Source organism: Pinus tabuliformis, chromosome 6 (genome assembly GCF_031772625.1).
Source record: "Pinus tabuliformis cultivar Carrire ecotype Pingquan chromosome 6, CPIR1, whole genome shotgun sequence".
NCBI lineage: Eukaryota > Viridiplantae > Streptophyta > Pinopsida > Pinales > Pinaceae > Pinus > Pinus tabuliformis.
In genome coordinates this window covers 126,222,261-126,227,415 of record NC_142292.1, presented here as the reverse complement: position 1 = coordinate 126,227,415, position 5,155 = coordinate 126,222,261, and the positions used below count along the sequence as shown (strand labels likewise).

The window sequence follows — 5,155 nt, the reverse complement described above, 5'->3', positions numbered from 1 at the left end:
ATTTCATTGTCGTGGCCTTCCTTTTGTAAGATTGAAAATCTCAGTGATGAAATCTCTCTGGCTGGTCGGAAACCCAAAAATCAGTAGAACTTACAAAACAGCAAAGCTGGTTCACTTCGAATGTAGAGAAGGAAATCAACATAACTGTAATGTTGAGAATCATACGGCTGGACCAAATGCCCATTCCATGGATGGTTTGGTCTTTGTAGTAGCTGAAGAAAAGAAGAATGCTTCCAAAATTTAAGAAGCATGGGCAAGTCCTATTTAAGGAAGATTTGGAGCAAAATTGTAATAGTTTGAATACGCTAAAGAAAAGAGGAATGCTTTCAAAAATTAAGAAGTATGGCCAAATTACGAGAAACCCTGACCAGATTTGGAGTAAAATTGTAATAGTTTGAACACGCTGAAGAAAAGAAGAATGCTTCAAAAATTTAAGAAGCATGGGCAAATCCTATTTAAGAAAGACTTGCAAAGAAAACGGGGGCATTCCGAGAATCGAACTCGGGACCTCTCGCACCCGAAGCGAGAATCATACCACTAGACCAAATGCCCACGTTTAGGCTGCGGCAAACGCTTAAATCTTTCTGGCATCGACGTTTCTGAAGTCAGGGTATTGTTTGTTAGATGTTGCATGTTCTGTTTAAAAGTAATCTTCCTGCGTAAATTAATGGTGAAGATATACAGGAGCGCGCTGACAAGGAAGACAGAGCCCGCATCGGTGCAGATCCAAAAAAAAAACAATTTTTCCCACAATGTCGCATGCTAGTGTATGTGTTCTTGGAATTTTTTAAAGTTTTGCAAGTGAAACATGTTGGGCTTGATCAACTCAATATGTAAATGTAATTGGTTAGAATTGATCACTCTAGCAATTGCTAATTGAAGGTAGAAAGATTCAAGATGAAAGCACTAAGTATGATTCTAGAAAAAGTTGGTTGATGCAGTGATAGATGGACAAACAAGGTAAAATATTGTGTGTTGAAATAAAGTAGACTTATGGTATATGTCACATACATTAGTAAGCAAGTCTAGGATGTTTTGTGGTGGTATTTGTAAATGTATGTACCTGGTAACTCCAAAAGTTGGAGCGTGTGTTGTAAGCCTTGTAAGGCATGTTGTTGGGTCCCTATAATACTAGTGATTACCCCATTACTATTGTAGTTATACCCCTTATTAATATTGTTGTGCCCCTATTGCCCCCATATTGTTATTACTGTGCCCCATAGAATCTCTATTGTTATTTTTGTGGCTTTATATTATTATTGTTAGGTCGGTTGGGTTATATTGTGACTCCTTAGACTCCTATATATAGAAAGGAGGTTTTGTCATTTGAATCATCCAGGAATTGTTCATTTATGTAATGTAAAGGAGGTTGCCCCCTCGAAGAGGCTGAATTCTAAGGCGTTGATCTATCTTTTCTATCTTTTCTTGAGCTGGTTTCATAACACATGTGTACCCCCATAAAGTTTGTGGTAATCTTAAAACCACTTTGTACTTGCAGTATCAGTTTGTGGTAAGCTGGAAACCACACATGAAAGTGAAGTGGACATGGATTCCTATAGGCATGGTTTAGGGTTAGCCGAGAAAACCCTTGGCCTGGTTGGGTCGAGTCTTTGGTGAGCCTTAGTAGTTGGAGTGCCCTAGTGGCAGGTTTGCAGCCCATAGTGGTTGGAGTGCTCTAGTGGCAAGTTTGTGGCCCAGAGTGGATGGAGTGCCTTAATGCCAGATGTGTGGCCAGAGCAGCTAGAGAGACTTAGTGGTTGTGTTGAGCCTTCGTGGTTGAATTGGGACTTGATGGTTGAGAGCCTTGTTGGCATGGTTGAGGGTGATCCGATAAAACCCAGAGCATGGTTACGCTAATTCGATAAAACCCATGATGATGATATTGGAGGGGGATTTGCAGGTACTGTTGGTGTCCAAGTGTGAATAATTATTCAACCCTTTTCCACATTTAATTTATCAATCCGGGTGCGTATATTATTTCAAGGTAACGCGCAAATTATATGCAGGTAACAACCACACAATCCAATCATCAATTATATATTAATAACTGAATTAAATAAGAAACCATTGTGATAGTAAATATGAATAAATTGCAGAATTATAAAAGCATTCAAAGCAATTGAAATAAAGTACTGTAACAGTAATTAAAATGAACCACCATAAATAAAATATCAAAACATAGAAATAATGCAGCACCTGAACAGAAGAGCGGGCCCAACTCTATGACCAGGGCTACGATGGATTCACGTCTTATAGAGAGAACAACAAAATAACTTGCATTCAATTAAATAAACAATCTTTTGTTACAATATTAGTCTCTTGCACAACTAACCCCATTCACAGTCTTGAAACCCTTCTTATACAATTGCTCAGAAAAATCATTCCTCGAATCTGGCAACTAATGTCTACAAATATACAATTGTTAAAACGACCAAACTAGTTGCCGAGAGAGAACAAGAAAGGTCTGGAATAATTCTATAATCTGTTATGTTGTTACAATGTTGCCGAGATGGTGTTGTGATCTCGGAGTTGCTCCTATGATCTGCATATGCGACCCCTTTGACCACTAGATCTGCAAAAACGACAAAATTAGTAACTCGCGTGGGTAAAAATCCCCATGACTATTACTTCATTAATTAAATATTCTAGGAAGACAATTGAAGGGGGTTTACCTTGTGCATTTAGAGAATTTAATGAATATTAATGATACAAAGGAGTGAGAGAGAGGGTGAAAATGGAGGGAAAAAGTATGCAGATTTGGTCCCCCCAACTGGTCTTTCTGTATGCCCTCTTGCAGCTCGCCGTCTCTTCAGGTTTGGGTTGGACTGGCTATGGTCAGCATGAAGCTGAGCAAGGTCGTACTCTTCGACCATCTCTATTCCCGGAGGTTTATATCCTTCTGTCATAAGGACATCCTTCCACCAATCATTGCTTACATTATATGTTGGAGTGTAATGATCTGTTGGCAACCAAATGAGGGGAAACTGAAACCTCAACCCCATCCACCGGACCCCACAGGTCTGAATGCATGCAACAAAATGTGGCACTCTTTCTAATGCTCGTGCAAAATTGGGTGCTCCAAAAGGTTCTCAGTTTCTGACAGCTGATGACGACATCATCCATCTCCTTTGACAACTATCAAGGGCTTCATCCTAAAAAGTGACTATCTGTCTGACACAGAGGTCAGTACACCATCTTTGTGTTGCCAACATTCGTTCTTTACATCCCTCAATCTGTAGAAAGGTGGAGTGCTTGTTATAAATAGTCACTGCTTGACCATTCTCCCTCCTTACAATCACTGGCTTTGTAGTTTGATTTTGTTCAAATGTATCACACGCCTTCCTCCATTTAACTTGGCTAATAGTGTAGGAGGTGAAAGATCTCAAGTGAACGTTCCCCACGAACGGAACCAGATTCAAGGTCTCATCATCCCTCAAGAAATATCCATGCATGTAGAGTTCGCACATCAAGTGTTGGCTCACGATATCATGAATCCTTAAAATACGAAGGAATTGTATTGAGTCCTCAATCTCATGGCTGATCTCCTTGCAGATACTTTCCAGACAGAAGAAAAAGAATTGTTCATGAAGAAATAAAGCATAACTATGGGTAGGAGGTCGACAAGCCATTACATGATGTGCTAAGGTAAACATCTTTTCTTTATCTTCCTTGAACACCTGTACCTGCTCTTCTAAGTCCTTCATCATTTTCTATTGTTTCTCTTGCCTATGCCTTGCTCTGTCTAACTGGTCTATATACCTAGTAATAATCTCGACGGCTTGTTCTTGAACCCTCTTCGTCTCCTTCCTATGTTCACCCATGGCAGATTGCCATTTCTGAATTTTAGCAGCTAGGAAGAATTCTCGGGCTTCGAATAGATGTTCATAGGGCCAGTCTATTGGGTTGTGCTATATTCTTTCCATGACTAACCTACGTAGTGAACCGGGGGGTTAGAGCCCGGGGGGGGAGCCCCCCCTTCGTTACGCTAATTGTGCAGCAGGGGGATCACAGGGGGGTTTGAGGGGGGCGGGTATCCCCCCCTCTACAGGGTCCAGGGCAGCGCCCAGGGGAAATTTTTTTTGGACCCTATATTAGGTTGGGCGAACCTACTTATGGTTTTCAGTCCATGGTTTTGGATGTGATGATTTTCGATCCATGGTATTGGATGCTTCGGCATGTATAAATATGTATTGTAACATTGAAAGGAATATAATGAAAAATAAAGCTGGTAGTCTCGGTTTTCAGTTCCAGGGGAAAATCTCTATGTATATGTGTTTTATGTGTTATGTTCTCGCATTGTTTATTTTCTGTGTTTCAAAATTCGTAAGCAGCTAATTTCTGTACTGGGTTAAAACCTACATTTGGTATCAGAGCTGTTTTGGCTTCAAGAGGACGCCTTTGTTGTTGAGGGGTTTTTCTCGGGCCTGTGGTAGACCCTGTTCAGTGGGAGATCTGTGAGATTGATTCTGGTGGTGAAAGAAGATGGCGAGCAGTGGAAAGATAGAGATCGAGAAATTTAATGGTCAGAGTTTTGAGTTGTGGAAACCCAAGATGGAGGATCTGTTGGTGGATAAAGATCAGTGGATCACGGTAGATTCAGGTACTAAACCAACGAGAGTGTCCGATGAAGAATGGAAGAAGTTGGATCGGAAGGCAAAGAGCACAATACAATTGTGTGTCTCAGATTCAGTATTGCTGAATGTATCAAGGGAAGCTACGGTGACGGCTTTGTGGGATAAGTTAGGGACTTTGTACCAATCTAAGTCTCTGGTGAATAAACTGTTCTTGCGGAAAAAACTGTATAACCTGAGAATGAAAGATGGAGACTCGGTGACAGAGCATCTAAACGCATTTAATACTGTGGTAAGTCAATTAGCATCTGTTGATATCAAAATTTCAGATGAAGATAAGTGCATTAGTTTGTTGTGTTCTCTACTAGATTCGTGGGATAGTTTGGTTATTGCAATAGGTAGTAATGCAACTGCCTTGTAGTTTGATGAAACAGTCTCTTCCTTGCTGACGGAGGAGATGAGTCGGAAAAATATGGAGAGCCATAATGGTGATGCCTTGTCTGTATAGGACGGTCCCAAAACAGAAACAAAAATAAGTCATCGAGTGGGAGATCTAAATCTCCAGGAAAACCTGTAAAGGTGGT

General features: G+C 40.6%; 1 non-coding gene across 1 annotated transcript; it reads right to left on the bottom strand.

Moving 5' to 3' along the window:
* Positions 1–480: 480 nt before the first annotated feature.
* Positions 481–552, bottom strand: TRNAP-CGG (transfer RNA proline (anticodon CGG)). Its single transcript has one exon. It is a non-coding gene; the product is annotated as a tRNA-Pro (tRNA).
* Between the last annotated feature and the right edge of the window lie 4,603 nt (positions 553–5,155).